The 17,047-nt window shown below is 39.6% G+C and overlaps 1 long non-coding RNA gene across 1 annotated transcript in view; it reads left to right on the top strand.

The window, feature by feature from the left end:
* Positions 1 to 1,202, top strand: part of LOC122553065 — a 41,784-nt gene extending 40,582 nt beyond the window's left edge. Inside the window, exon 3 of the long non-coding RNA XR_006312609.1 lies at positions 1,063 to 1,202. This is a non-coding gene — a long non-coding RNA (uncharacterized LOC122553065). The remainder of the gene's footprint in view (positions 1 to 1,062) is intronic.
* Positions 1,203 to 17,047: the final 15,845 nt, after the last annotated feature.

Here is a 17,047-nt window from a genome sequence, read left to right as displayed (position 1 = left end):
CCATGTCCAAATATAGCAAGACCTGGACAATATGTAGGGTACAAGTGGCAAGTAACTCTAGTAACACACAAGAGACAAACAAAAACCATCCGCGAGAAGAAAGAATTTAACCCTCACCCCTTGACATTCAATGGCATTAACATGCTGAACGTCATGTAAAATCATCCTGGGCATTACCACTGAGCAGAAACTGAACTGGACCAGCCATATAAATGCTATGACAACAGAATAAGTCAGAGGCTAGCAATCCTGCAGTGAGTAACTCATCCCTAACTTCCCAAAGCCCACACACCATCCACAATGCACAAGTCAGGAGCATAAAGGCCTGTTCTCTACTTGCCTGAACAGGTGCAGCTCTAACAACACTCAAGAAGCTAGACATCATCCAGAACAAAGCAGCCAGCTTGGTTAACATCACTTCTATGAACTTTCAGTCCCCCCACCACTGACATTCTGTAACAGTAGTACAAACCAACTACAGGATGCATTGAAGAAATTCACCAAGGCCCCTCAGATAGCCATTCACCATTGTCATCAATAAGGACAAGGGCAGCAAATACATGGGAACATCAATGTCTGCAAGTTCCCCTCCAAGTCACTCACCATCCTGTTGTGGAAATATATTAGCCATTATTTCAGTATTGCTGGGTCAAAATCTTGGAATTCCTTCTTGGATAGCATTGTGGGTATACCTACACCAATGAGCTACAACGATTCAAAAAGACTGCTCATCACCACTTTCTCAATGGTAAGTAGGGATGGGCAATAAATGCTGGTCCAGGCAATAAAGTCCACATCCCATAAATGAAACCTTTGCTTTGCGGAACAATAATTCATCAAAGTTTTCATAGCAGCCATTTAAAGTTTCTGATCTGCATATGACAGGCTGTGAGACACCAGCTTAAATAGAACTCAGGAAAACCTCTGAGAGAGACCATCAGATAGAGACAGACAGACAGACAGAAAGAAAGGCAGATGGCTAACAACTGCTTTACTAAACCAGGCTGGCCACAATCTGCATTACTGAAAAAGTGAAATAATGGGGTCTTCACTCTCTTCCAGAACTTGTTTTTCTCAGTCCACCTCTGCCCAGCTAGAAGCAACCTCCAACCACTGGACAAGCCGTTGTGGCTGCTGAATTCTGATTTCAGCTATTTTACCTCTTCACCTCAAACAGAGAGGATCCTGAAGATCTCAACAGGCCTGCGATGATAATAGACTTTGCTCAACAAATACGTCACATTTTACTTATGTAACTTTCAGCAAAAGTGTTGCAATAAACTAAACTTTCTCTAGTTTAAGACTGATGTTTTGCTGCTGGCTGTTTTTAAACACGTAAAAAAAAACTATAATAGTCGAAATGAGTTATTTGGAAATTTACAATTCATGGACCATCCAAATGTGGGCAAGAATGAAAGATTACCTTTCACCACTTTACAAGCACCAACCTGCTATAAAGGCATCTAATGGCAAATAGTTCATTTGTATGACCACCATAGAGTGTGCAAAGCTGTATAAATTGAGTTAACAAGTTGGACAGGCAATGTAAGGAGAATTCCTTCAAAGCCCACTAGCTCAGTTGGTGCATAATGTGGCTCATAACCCCAGGTTTGAGCAAAAGAGAGATTTTTCTTCAAAAAATGTAGTCAAATCATTTTTTAAAATTAGAATCATAGAATCCCTACAGTACACAAGAAAGCAATTTGGCCCATTGAATCTGCCCTGACCCTCCGAAGAGCATCCCACCCAATCTGACCCTCTCCCCGTAACCTTGCATTAAACATGGCCAATCCACCTAACCTAAACATCTTTGGACTGTGGGAAGAAACTGGAGAACCCGAAGGAAACACACGCAGCCACTGGGAGAATATGCAAACTCCACACAGACAGTCACCCAAGGCTAGAATTGAACCCAGGGTACTAGCACTGTGAGGCAGCAGTGCTATCTATCAACTCATTCAAAGGTTTCAAAATTGAAAATCTGAGATGGAGTTGAGATCCGGATCCTTTTTTGCCAGTAGACAGCTACAAGGTCAATCTCAGATTTGTTCATTATTGATTTTTAAATCACTTTCCCATTTTTTCATTTATTTTTAAATATAATTCCATGTTTCTTTTACTACTCCCAAATGTATTTTCTATTTTATCTTTAAAGAATTAGAGAATAAATTCCATAATTGAACCAGGCAAGCTGTCATTATGATACCACTAACTGTGTTTGTGCGTGCAGGGAATGGTCCCCTTAATGTTGCTGTGACAACAGATGCTGATGTTATTGCATTTTATTAGTATTGAGTTGCATGTTGTTGACTGTCAACAGTGTCCCGCAGGAACTTATTGCCCCTGTAACTTTTCAGCTCCTCCAGAATGGCCAGCAACAAAGGTATGCCAGCAGGGAATGGATAGCTGATTACTTACGTGCAAAAGTTGGCACAAATTTGAATATTGGGGAGACGGCCCTGGTGACACCTAATATAAGTCGAGAGTGTGAGCAAAAAGGCAAAACTGCATGCGCAAAAATATTTCTCTTCCATTAACTCCTCCAACATTTTTTTTTGAATGTGGTGCTCCTCCTAAAGTTAAAGATAATTACAATGTTTAAAAGACATTGGATAATTACATGAATAGGAAAGGTTTGGAGAGATATGGGCCAGGAGCATGAAAGTGGGATTAGTTTAGTTTGGGATTAGTTTGGAATGGACTGGTTGGATCAAAGGGTCTGTTTCCATGCTGTATAACTCAATGACTCTATAAGTGAATAGATATTATAAAAGACAAAATACAACTAGGTATTAGGATTCCAGACTGGCCATATGGAGACAGTGCATGATTAGTAACATCCTGACATCACCAATATTTGGTGTCCTCAGTCAAATTATTTTGCTGGGTGAGATTCTACTGCTAATTCCCATGAACACAAGCTAAAAATAATTAATGCTTATGATTGGAAAACCCATTATAGATAGTCCTTAAAACATTTGAAAGGCAGGTTCCTTCACACCCCCTTGGAAGATGTCAGAAAGGCTGTCGTAGCAGTTGGGGTTGTTTGGTGATAGGATGTAAAACATGATATATTCCCAACAAAGAAGGTAAGTGCACAAGCTAGTTATCTAACTCTATATGGAAGATACAAAATATTTTAAAGCAGCAATCCCAGATGCATACTGTTTAGTTTCAATCATTTTTATTTTACAAATGTTGTTGCATGTAAAAATTAGTGGTGGAGCACTGCTGATATGAATCAATGTGTGCTCATGTCAATTTTTATCAATCTTCTCCACTTTTCTCTTGAAGATGCGGAATGTTGCTGGGGTGGGATTCAACGGACTTTGGCAGCCTTCTGGCATCTCACCCAAGAAGTGTGTTCACTGTTCATGTCAAGGATCATGCAACAACCTTTAGCTCTATATTAATATACATGATCATCCTACTTAAGTTAGTGGAAAATGTTGAGAATCTCGTTTCTGGATTGGTCTCCACCTTGAGGTTTGTCTTGCAGAGTAAAGTATTTAATATTGAGTATGTACATACGTTAATGATGATGTAATAGATCACATGATGATGTACAGACTCTGAAGAGAGACTTCCTTAGTGAGAATGTACATAATTAATGTGAAATTAATAGTTACTATGAAAAATCTTTGGACTGTATTCCCATCTAGAGTATTGCACCGCATATATCTGCTTAAATCCAACACAATAATAACAGAAGCATTAGGAGAAGACAAGTACCGGTTACTTGTTGAACTTGTGAGCTCCTGGTTTGCAGAACATTTGTGTATACCCATTATATGATCATGGATGATTGGTCAAGTGTGATTTCTATAAAGATACAACTTCTGTTGTGCACTTTCATTGATTGCCATTTGAAATAGCAGAGTTCCTGAAATATTCCTGAGTATCATGTCTGAATTTCCTCATGTTCTGCATGTAGGAAGAAACTTTTTTCCAACCCACATTATATCACCACTTTGAGTGATCATAATGCTCATAATGTTATTGCAGAGCCAATATATGTATCGACAATATTCCAGAAAATGTTGATTATCATTCATCTCATATGTGATGTAGTTACGTAGTTAGTTGACAATGTATTAAGTTAGCTATGAAAAAGGCAGCGCATACCTGTGAAACCTGTGAGCTCACAGATGACAGTGTTAACACTCTACCATCTGCATTTGGAGGTGGACAGCTTTGGTATATGAAGTGCTGTGATTTCTGCTGAACATAGTGCAAACATCAATGAAATCCCCACTTCTGATCTTCATCATTAAAGATGTGCAGGTTAGGTGAATTGGCCATGCTAAATTGTCCAGAGTGTTAGGTAAGGGGTAAATGTAGGGGTCTGGGTGGGTTGCGCTTCGGCAGGTCGGTGTGGACTTGTTGGGCCGAAGGGCCTGTTTCCACACTGTAAAGTAATCTAATCTAATCTAAAGTAATCTAATCTAAAAAAAACGCCTAAAATGCCAGTGAAAGAGGCTGCAAGGCATGATTCAGTTTTGATAGCAGAAGTAGATATTGTTCCGTCCTCAGCAACATAAAACTCACTGACATCATAGAAAATATGTAGAAATAGAAGAATCTTCAAGCAGAGACAATGAATACTTATAGATTAGAATTAATTGTCAACACACATCCCTAGTAACCTAATATTGAGACAGTAATTCAAGCAACAGAGATATCCAACAATTATAAACAATGTAAATATGTACATGCATACAAATATCTGTAGCGATTATACAATTATAGTTATAATTTGTTAATGTTTAGTTATAGATTGGTAATACCTGGAGTACAAGAAGTGATATTCTTTAAAATTAGCATCAAGGTAACCCAAGAATATCAAAATGCAGACCAAGAGCCCATCATATTGTTTGATGTCCAGGAATTAATTGATTAATTTTAAAAATGCAGAACTTGCACAATCAACTGTCAGAAATGGAAAGAACATTTATTGTCATCAATGCTTTCATGAAGACTTTAGGAAAGACTTGCTGGAGTTTAAAAGTTGGCATCCTTTTTATTAACTGTTACTCAAGATCAATTGACATAAATTGTTTACATAGTCTTCCATCAGCAATGGTGATAAAGTCATTGTAACAAATTTATTTCACTCACAGCATTCCCAGTGCAGTAGTATCTGATAACTTTTCAAGCAGCAATTTACTGAATTTGCCTAGGAATATGGAATCATTCAGATAAGAAGTTTGCCTCATTACCTGGATGTGAATGGTGTAGCAGAGTGAGAAGTTAGAATCATAAGAGAACTCCTGAAGAAGAATATTAATATTGCTTTAATTCTATTAAATTGTACATTATCACTATTACAGAATAGACTACACCAGCAGAATTACTCATGCGAAGAAGTTTGTGAACACAATTTCCATAACTGTCCAAGACATTAAAACTGCAAAATACCATGGAAAACCCTGAGAGAGTGCAACAAGGTGAAGAAGTTCAGAGAAAGAAGCAAACTGGTAACTTCAATCAGCTACATCAAGCAAGAGAATTGTCAAGTTTTCAGCCTATGAATCTGAGACAAGCAGCAAGGATGAATTGTTGAAAAAACAGGTCAGCTAGGATCATACCTAGTGGAAATACCAAAAAGCTATTATAAGCAGAAATAAAAGAGACTTAGTATCTGTTCCCAGAGAACCATAGGAGCATTGGTGGTATAGTAGACAGTGAAGAAGGTTACCTTAAGCTTATAAAGAGATCTTGATCATTTGGATCAATGGGTTGAAGAGTGGTAGATGGAGTTTAATTTGGATAAGTGAGAAGTGTTGCATTTTGGAAAAACAAACAAGGGCAGGCCTCATACAATTAATGATAGGGCCTTAGGTATTGTTGTTAAACAGAGAGACATAAGTGCTCAGGTACATAATTCTTTGAAATTTACAACTAGGCAGAGTGATTGAGAAGGCATTTAGCATGCTTGCCTTCATTCCTCAGACTTCTGAGTATAGGAGTAGGGACGTCATGTTGAGGTTGCACAGGACATTGGTGAGGCCTCTTCTGGAGTACTGTGTCCAGTTCTGGTCACCCTGTTACAGGAGGATATTAAACTGGAGTGGGTTCAGAAAAGATTTTCCAGGCTGTTGCCAGATATGGAGTGTTGAGTTGTAAAAATAGGCTGGATAGGCTGGGACTCTTCATCTTAAGGAGTTTTATAAAATCATGAGGAGCATAGTAAGGAGAAAAGCAAAGGTCTTTTCCCTGAGGTGAGGAGTTGAAGACTCGGAGGCATATTTTTAAGGTGAGAGGAGAAAGATTTGAAAATGACACGAGGAACTTCTTTTACACAGAGAGTGCTTGGTCTGTGGAATGAACTGTTAAAGGAAGTGGTAGATGTAGGTACAGTTACAACATTTAAAAGACATTTGGATAAGTGCATGAATATGAAAGGTTTGGAGGGAAATAGGCCAAATGCAGGAAGCTGGGACTAATTTAGTTTTTTTGGGAGCATGCTTGATGTGGGCAAGTTGGACTGAAGGGCCTGCTTCCATGCTGTATGACTCTATGACTATATGTCCATGCTACTATGAGTCTGTAGAAGGCAGATGAGCAACTGAAATCTCTACACATGTCCAAGGCATGGACACCTAAGCAAAGTGAAGGCAGAGTGCACCAGATCATCAATTTCAGAAGCAAATCTAACAAGATCAGGATGAATTGTCAACTTGCTACAGAGAGTTTGAATGATTGATTCTTGATGGGAGTGGGGTTGGGGAGGGTGTGTGTTGTAAATAATGGGGAAAAAAGAGTGAGAAGAGGTGTGGGATAATGATTTTAAAGCATGAACCTAGATGATCATGACAGAATGATGATGTAATATGATTAAGAGAAAGAACTGGAACGATATTTCATGAAGGAGATGCCCTGAGCTAGTGTAGATCAATATCTCATGTAGTGTTTGTATGCAAATAAAGCTTGTGTTGAAATACAACCAGATGACTTCAGAATAGTTGAAGAGAAACAAGTTACACTGAACTAAAGACAAAACAAGTCCAACTCTACCACCTTTTGTCCAAAGCCCTGCAAACTGTTACCCTTCGGTGACTTATCCAATTACTTTTGAAAACTATGCTTGAATCTGCCTCCATCATATTCTCAGGTAGAGTGCACTCCAGATCATTATCACTCACTGCTGAAAATATTTTCTCCTCATGTCACCATTGGCTGTTTTACAAATCACCTTAGATCCTCTCATTCTTGACCTTTCCACAAATGGGAACAATTTATTTCTGTCTCAAGCCTTCACGATGTTAAACATCCCTATTGAGTCTTGCCTGAACCGTTTCTAAGGCAAATGACCTCAACTTCTTCAGTCTATCCACAAGCACCAATTGGTCCTTTATAATCCAAATCCAAGTCAGTAGAACAGAAAAGCAATGATCTGTGCGCGAGCACTTCTGTAACCTTGCTGAATGCCTTCCTCTATTTCAGAAAATAACTTTCATCAACTTTCCTTTTATTCCAGAGGTTGTAACTCTGTTAGTAAGCCTTTTCTATGGCTCGTTATCAAACATCTTTAGAAACAAAGTCAATTGCTCTTCCACTTCAACTATTTTTTTGTTGCCTCATCACAAAACTCAGTCAGCTAGATAAAAGCAATTTGCCTTTAACCAATCCATGCTGATTTTCCCTAATTAATTCACATTTTTCCAAGTGACTAATAATTTTGTCCTGGATTGTCACATGCAAAAACTTTTCCAGCATTGGAATTAAACTGATTTTCTTGTAATTGCTGGGTTTGGCCTGGCACTCTTTTTGAAGAACAATGCAGCATTTTCAATCCTTCAGTGCAATAATGTGCATTGTAGTAGATTGGAAGTTCCCTCAGGGTCCTTGAATGCATGCCGTCTGGACCTGATGATATTTCACCAAAATTATAGCTGCCTTTTCAAGTAACACATCTTTATTAATTTTTAGATGATCCAGTGCCTCAACTATGTTGTCTTCCACCGTCTTTAGAAGCATCTCTTTTTAATTTTCTTATTTCCTTTCTTTCACTTCCTGTCTGAATTGTTAACATTCAGCCTGGTTCTCAATTGCATTATCAATCTGTCTCGTGACCATTTTTCAGCTACATCTTATTCTGTATGATTTTTTAGGATTATTGGGACAGATCTATTGAAGTTCACTAATTATTTAATAAGGTACATTTTCTAATCTTCAGTGATACGCAATACATTTATAGAGTCATACAGCAGGGAAACAGACCCTTCAGTCAAACCAGTCTATGCCAACAATAATCCCAAACTAAACTATTTCAACCTGCCTGATCCTGGCCCATATCCCTCCAAACATTTCTCATTCATGTACTTATATAAATGCCTTTTAAATGTTGTAACTTTTCCCATATCTACCACTTCCTCTGGAAGTTCATTCCACAAATGAGCCACTCTCTGTGTTAAAAAAAGGCCCTCATATCCTTTTTAAATCTTTCTCCTGTCACCTTAAAAATATGTCCCCTAGTCTTGAAATGCCCCATTCTAGGGAAAAGACATCTACCATTCATTTTACCTATACTCCCCTTTATTTTATAAAACCTATATAAGATCACCTCCCAACTTCCTACATTCCAGTGATAAAAAGTCCCAGCCTAATCAGCCTCTCCCTAAAATACAAACCCTCCATTCCAGGCAACATCCTGGTAAATCTCTTTTGAACCCAATGAAAGATTGATGAACAGTCAGGAATAAAGAAACTAGAATTAACATGAGGACATTATATAGGGGACTTGGGAGTGAAAACATTTCTGGAACACATGCACAAGAATGTTTTCCATTGTGAAGTATTTCCTTTCTACATAGTTCAGAGCCATAAATAAAAAGTAATTGTATGTTCAAACCCATCCTCTTAGATGAGTAAGTAATATGTAGTGATGGCCAGTATCACAGTAGAGGGTGACAGCAGGATTCAACTGACTAAGAATATGAGACTGTTGATTAATCACCACCAAACCTGACTTTTGAAAGTCTACAATCTGAAAAAGAAATAAAGACTAGGGGAAGTAAGACATCTTGCAGAGGTCCTGGTAAAGAATAAATAACAGTAGAAAACAATGTGAGAGTCTTTGATTTCAATCCAGTTAAGATGAAGGGAGGACAATGGATCATAAATCTGGTGGAATATTAGAGTAACCCAAAGGAGCTGTAATCCAAAGTAACCCAAACTATAGTAGTATAAATAAGTTGCAGAAGCAATAGGTAGTGCTAATGTACACAACAGCATGAATAAATTAATATGTGCTAAACAGAACTCACTGCAATCATTTCTTAGAACTTGTGAAAACTGCTTCCATCAATATCACTCCAGTAAATGCTTTATTTCTATAATGGTTTCCTTGGATAGAAACAGCAGCATATATTTTGCTACAAGCTTATTATATCACACAGAGAAAAGACTTAGTTTGACAATATTTGTAGACAATGCAACATCAGCAACTGTAGTAATATGAGATGGATCATCTATAATCCTTCTAATGAAATGAGAAAGCCAAGGAATCATAGCTTACTCACTCTAGATTGTAAATATTGAGTCTAAGCCCTGCATCAGTAATATGAAACAATGTAACAAACAAGTTTTCCTTATCTTCAGATGACGATTATCCATAGACAATTATGTTGTCCAGGTAACAGTGTGTGCCTTGTCAACCATATAATATTATTGTCATTTTTTTTGAAAGGCTGCAGGTGCAGAACTAAAACTATAGCACGCACAACAGAATCGGCACAATTCTTCATGACTAATGAAAGCAATTAGCTCGCCATTCTCCTCATGGAATACAACTTGGTGCTACACAATTTTCAAATTGTGTTGAGTACATCATAAAACCCCTTAACTCAGAAAGAATATCTTCAATAAGAGATAGTGGATGACTATCAACCATAATAGCCTTATTAAGTTCATGAAGGTCAACACATGCACGGATACCACCTGTTCTATTCTGCATCACAACTATAGGGAAAGCCCATTCGATGCCTCAATTCTCTCAATTATGCCATTGTTTTCTAGAACCTTCGGCTCCTTGGAAACTGCATCCTTGACTGACAAAGGCAAGCTCTTCCGCCTCTGTTTCATTGGTTTTATGTCCCTATGCATTTTAGCTTCCTGCATGAACTCCTAGACTCACCAAATTCAGTTTTATTGACTGTCCTGCTGTTTACTGTCTGAGTGCATAATCAGCGGACAAAAGCAGGATGCAAGTTGGTGGTGTAGATGGAACCAACTTGTCTTCAAAAATTGAAAGAAAGGACTTACACTTTTCATATCATCAGAAAGTCCTGAAGTACTTCACGGCCAGTGAATTATTCTTCAAGTGCAGTCACTGTTATTATGTAGGCAAATACAGCGACCAATTGCACACAGCTAGGTCCCACATATTGCAAATGAAATAAATGACTAGTCATTGTGCTTCAGTTGAGGAACAAATATGGGCAGCATAATAGCAATGCCATCTGCTCTTCTTCAAGTTTCCACGGGATATTTTATGTTCACCTGAACAGATCAACAGATGTTGAGTTTAACATCTCACCCCTCGCAATGTAGTCCTTCTTCAGTACTGCATCAAAGTATCAGCCTAGGTCATGTGCCTAGATATTGGAATACATCTTGAACTCATGATCAAGTGATTCAAAGAGAATGAGTGATCAGATCTTCAATTATAAGATACATCAGAGTCTTCAGTTATAAAACAAATGCAAGGTCATTCCTAAAGAGCACATATCATTAATTTGCAGTGTAAGAGTTAGTTGGTATAATTTTATTAATGTAGACCATAGAACAATAACCTATGTGAATATGTAATAGACTGATCTAAGACATGATTGTAATGAAATTCTTAAACTGGTCCTAACAAAAATCCTCAGACAGGATAGACATGACAGAAACTGCATCTACCCAGGAAACCTTGTCTTTGAAATAATACTGAGATAATTTTTCACTGGTTACACATTCACAATTTTGTGTAAGCTAATTAATTGGAGATGAAAATGAACAGTATATCTTAGTAATGTTCCAATTTCTCACGTAATCAGCGTTTAAAATACTCAATGGGACAATGTCAGTTGGTTCTTATATTGATTGTAGAAAAACAGCCAGTGTGTTATTGTTTTTGTATTCATTTTGTAATTCACAATATTTCAATTATTTTTCTATACAGTAAAAGTAGACAGCAAGTTTTAAAGTGAATAACATCAGTCTGATTCACATCTTCGTCAAAACAGCTTTAGCCTCGGTAAAGATCTCTTTGACCTCTCTAGTACATGTTCATGGATTAAGTTGATCTCAAGACATAATCATTCAAGAATATAATATTTCAATTGGCATTAGTCTTCAGTCATTTCATCCACCAGTTCCACATGTTCATATGCTCAGTTCTTTCAAACATCTTTACACAAAGAACAGCAATGGCGCAAATTTGATGTTTGTTTCCTAAAGTAATACAAATGCCTAGAATTTTTAATTTTCGAGCAAAAAGTGCCTTGCTGCAGTTATGTTGGCTGCATGAGGGTCAATTAGTTATGCATAGTTCATGAAATCCCCTGGGCTTCTGCACTCAAGTGGGGATTAGCCTTTACATTTCCTCCTACCAGACACAGCAAGTATTTCTGGAAAGTACTGGATACTTCTTTCAAATTAAGAGACATCCTGATCATAGGTGTGTTTGCACAGAAATTTGTCTGATGGCACTACATCACTTCATACTGTACACCATAGCTGGCTATATGCAGTGTCCACACTAACATGCTCCTTTTCACTACCTGGAAGTCAAACTGTTTTGCCGCTCTTCATTTTATTCCTCAGTCAAACCAACTGCAGCCTTTCATCACTGAAGCAACAGCAAGTCAGAATCAGAGCAATACGGAGAATGAAAAGGAAGAAATTATAAAGTCGCAGTGGAAAACAAAGCAGTGATACTGAAAACTAAGGGGGTTAAGTGTGGCAGTAAAAACAGAAGTTAAAGGTGACAGTACAAACCAAGAGGATTGTGTTTGCTAATCTTGATGTAATCATTTCTCAGGTCAGGCAAATTATGGAACTGATGGGGTAAGTGATTTAGGACCAGAAATTTTGTACTTCATTCTCACAAAGAAATTACACCCTGGAATTAAGTTGCCCCATGAACTGATTACCTCCACCTATACCTGGCCTACCAAACACATCTCCACTTATCTTGACTCCACCCTGTCCCCCTTGGTCCAGAAACTCCCCACATACATCTGAGGTGTCACCCATGCTCTCCACCTCCTCCATGACTTCCAATTCCCCAGCCCCCAGCACTGCATCTTCACTGTGGACGTCCAGTCCCTCTACACCTGTATCCCCCATGTGGAAGACTTCCAAGTCCTCCATCTCTTCCTCTCCTGCTGACCCAGCCAGTTCCCCTCTCACTCAATTGGCAGAACAGGTCCTCACCGTAAACATCTTCTCAATCCTCCTACTTCCTACAAATCAGAGGGATGGCTATGGCTAACTACATGGGTCCCAGCAATGCTTGCTTTTTCGTAGGATATGTGGAACAGTACTTTTTCCACATCTACACTGGCATCCCCTACCTTTTCCTTCGCTATATCGATGACAGTATTGGCACAACCTCATGCTTCCACAAGGAGCTTGAACAGTTCATCCTTCCACCCTGACCTAAAATTCACCTGGACCATCTTCGACACCTCCCTCCACTTCTTGGATCTCTCCATTTCCGTCTCCAGTGGCCGGTTTAACACTGACATCTACTTCAAACCCACCGACTCATACAGCTACCTTGACTACATTTCCTCCCACCCTCCTCCTGTAAAATCGTGATCTTCTATGCAATCAATTCCTCCATCTCCACCGTATCTTCTCCCAGGGTGAGTGATTCCACTCCAGGACATCTCAGAGGTCCTCCTACTTCCAGGATCGTAATTTCCCCTCCCTTGTCATCAACAATGCGCTCAGTCTCATGCCTCCATTTCCTGCACCTCTGCCCTCGAACCCCACTCCTCCAACTGCAAAAATGATAGAATCCCCCAGTCCTCACATTCCACTCCACTAATCTCCAAATTCAGCGTATCATCCACTGCCATTTTCACCACCTACAGTCAGATACCACCACCAAAAATATATATCCCTCCCCACTCCTATCTGTATTCTGTAGGGATCGTTCCCTCTGTGACTCCCTCATTCGGTCCATACTCCCCATGAATCCCCTTTCCACACCTGCCACCTTACCCTGCCACTGTAAGAGGTGCAAAACCTGTGCTCACACCACCCCCCTGATCTCAGACCAAGGCCCCAAAGGATCATTCCCAATCCAGCGTGATTTACTTGTGTGTTCTCCAACCTCATTTATTGCATCCAGTGCTCTCGATGTGGTCTCCTCTATATGGGAGAGACCAAGCACAAACTCACAGAATGGTTCAGGGAACATTTCTGATCCATGCGCAACAACCAACCCCACCTACCTGTGGCCATCAATTTCAACTCACCGTTCTACTCTCCCCACAACATGTCCATTCTGGGCCTCCTCCAACAACTACACAAGGCCACCACCAATCTGGAGGAGGATCACTTCACCTTCTGCGTCGGGAGCCTACAACCACATGGCCTCAACATTGAATTCACCAGAACTTCTCATCCCCCCACCCCATCCTAGATCCAACTCTCAGCCTTGGCACCAACCTTTGACCTGTCCTACCCTATGCATTTTTCTTTCCATCTATCCATTCTACACTTCCCACCAACCTATCACCATCACCTCCTACCTTCGCCTACCCTGTCGCCGACCCAACTACCTCTCCCCTAGCCCCACACACCCTCTCCCTGTTTATTTCTCAGCCCCCTTGCCCCTCCCCAGTCCTATTGAAGAGTTAAGCTCAAAGTGTCGACTCTCTTGGTCCTCAGATGCTGCCTAACCTGGTGTTCTTTTTCCAGCGCCACACTTTATCGACTCTGACTTCTCCAGCATCTGCAATTCTCACTATCCCCATGAACCATATAGAAGGTCAACGAGGTCATTGCTGAAACAAAAGTTAATTTTGAGGAAGAAGTAAATCTAACTAATATCATTTATTTGAAATCATGTAATGGTCAAAAACATGTAAAATGAATAAACAACTACTAATATTTATATCGCATGTCCCAAGGCCTTTCAACAGAAGCTTTAGAAACAAAATGCTATATAATATTGAGTCAGATAAGGCAATTATAAATTTAGAAGACTAAAAGTTTAGACATTGGGCTAAGTTTTGAGTCATGCCGTGTAGGAGGGAAGTGAGACAAAAAAGGTATAGATCACATCCAGAGATTAGGGTCTTGGTCACTGAAGGCACAGTCACCAGTGATGGAAGAATTTAAATGAGAGATGCCAAGAGACCAGAATTAATGGGCAAATATGTGGCAGCTTGTGGCACTAAAGGAAATGACAGAGATGGAAAGCCTTAAAGCAAAGATGGAAACAAGGATGAGAGTTTAAAATCAAGATATTGATTAATCAGGAGCCGATGTAGGTCAGCAATGATAGATGAATGTAAGCAAGGACACAAGTAGTTTAATTTTGCATCATCTCGTATTTACGGAGGGTAGAACATGGGAAGTTAACCAGGAGTGCTTTTAAGTTAAGGGAAGAGATAACAAAGGCATGAATGAGGTTTTCAGCAAAAGATAAAATGAGATCAGAGCAAAATCAGACAATATTATGGGGATGGAAATGGACTGTCTTAGAGATGTCATGGATTTATGGTCAGAAATTCATCACAGGTCCAATGTAACACCAGAATTATGAATAGTTTAGGGAAACATCACTAATGAAAGCATTAACACAGACTGTTTCCATTGATGTTTCTGCCTTCTGGTCAAAGTGATGCAGTGAGATAGATTTATTGGATGAAACTTGTATTCTAAACCTATTCTAGGTTACAGGAATATTTGGTGTAATGTAATTTATTCCACCAATTCCGTCAGAATTCTGTAAGGTGCCCAGAAAATCTCTATATCTGAGTTTCCTTACTGCACCAGAATGATAAAAATGAAAACCTTCCCCAGTGAGCAAAATCCCATCACCGCCCCGCCTCCCCCACACCCCACCCCCACTTCACCAACAAGTATCAAAGCAGAGTGGTCGATAAAATTACCTGGGCAGTCACACCACCTACCAGCCAGCTCCCAATCTGTCTGAAATTTTACAGTGGGGTAAAGGTGGAGAAGAGTAGCCTATCCGACTTTGCCCTCAGTTGAGAGCCTCAAGTGGAAACTTTGAGCCTTGACCTTTGAGGTCTAGAACCCAGGGGATGCCCAGCAGGTTAGTATGCTCAGACAACGGGTGAGTAAGGGAGGGATACCAACCTCATGGGTCCCCTTCCTAATCACTTCCTGTAGATTCCACCCCACCCACACAGCTCCCCCTCTTCCCCCAACTTCTCCCACATCACCATCGCTAAACTTTACAATCTGATCCCAACCATCCACATCAGGCACCGCCTCTCCAAGTCCCAAATTGTTATTTGGTACTGGGGTCCTGGCAGTGAGCACCTGGGCACTTCCTACAGTCTGAGTGGTAGGCACAGATCCCAGTTATATGGCTGTGATGACAGAATAGCTTGTCAATCAAATTGTTTGGCAGCTCACTAAGGTTGGACTTTATCACAAGAACAGGGGAGGGGATGCTGTGGTATGGGTGCATTGGAGTCATCAGAAAACAAACTAAATGGCTACCAACATCAACAGAGACGTCAGCTTCTTCACTACAGTGCGAAATGCCCCACTGTCTCACACATCCTGCCCAAAGTGACAAGTGGTGTTCACCTGGGATCTGTCCTGTCACCAAACTGTATATGTCAATACAGGAATAGAGAAGTTAACATGTTCAACAATACACTAGGTGGTAGCAGTAAATTTTGGGCATGGGAAGAGTGAAAGTACAAAAGATCAAAACAGATTAAGCATCTGGCCAAAACAATAGTAAGTGGAAATCAAGGTAGTGAACCTTGAATTCGATAAAGATAAATTGGAATGTTTCCTTCCTGGTGGAAACCTAGGTGCTAACCACAGCAAAGTGCTGAATGAAAACTGGACTTCAGGGTTATAGTACCAACACAGCTTATGTAAATTAGTTATCTAAAATTTAGAAGGTGATCTGGTCAAAGTCTTCAAGCTATTAACAGGAAAAGGCAGGGTGAATAAAGGTAAACTATTTTCACTGGCTGGAATTCTATAACTCGGGGTCATAATCTGAGAATTAGGGCCAGACAGTTCAGGAGATATGTTAGGAAGTACTTCCACACACAAGTTGGTAGATGTTTTGAACTCTCTTCCACAAACGGGGTGCTAGATCGGTTGTTAATTTTAAATCTGAGATTAACTTGTTTTTGTGAATTAAAGGTATCGAAGGCAGGTGTATGGCGTTAGGCTACAATTCTGAGCCAATGATCTCATTGAGTGGTTGAACAGTCTTGAGGGTCTGAGTGGCCCACACCTGTTCTTATATTCTTTGGTATACATGTAAGCGAATATGAAATGTTAATGCTCAAGCCACAAAATGCAGTTCTAAAAAGGATGGAATACAAGGAGAAGGAACAGATTCTTATTCAAACTCCATCAAAATATTGCACTTAGTCTTGGGCACCAAAAAGACATTTTAATCTTAGAGTGTTGCAGATTAATGAGAACTTGGATGGGTAAAAAGTATGACGATACATTGCATAAACTTGGTGTGTATTCCTTTTCATTTGATGGAATTAAGGATGACCTAACTGAAACATTTAAATAGATTAAGGGATTCGATAGAGCAGATAAAATTAAATGATTCGCTCTGGCAAGGGGTATAATCTTTGAATTAGAGTTAGGCCAATTAGATGTGAAATAAGTCAGCACTATGTTATACATAGACTCAGAACTTCTGGTAATGATGATGGCAAATATGTCAGCGCTCTCAGTCTTTACTCCTTTGAACCAACATGCACTTTTGGAGACTGCCTGTGTGCAGTTAAGTGAGGAAATTCAGATGTTGTTGTCGGTGATCTGATGCTTCACCGTGTGGCAAATGTTCCTAAACATGACCCCA

Source organism: Chiloscyllium plagiosum, chromosome 9, assembly GCF_004010195.1.
Source record: "Chiloscyllium plagiosum isolate BGI_BamShark_2017 chromosome 9, ASM401019v2, whole genome shotgun sequence".
In the NCBI taxonomy this organism is placed as follows: Eukaryota; Metazoa; Chordata; class Chondrichthyes; order Orectolobiformes; family Hemiscylliidae; genus Chiloscyllium; species Chiloscyllium plagiosum.
This window is presented reverse-complemented; position numbering and strand designations above follow the sequence as displayed.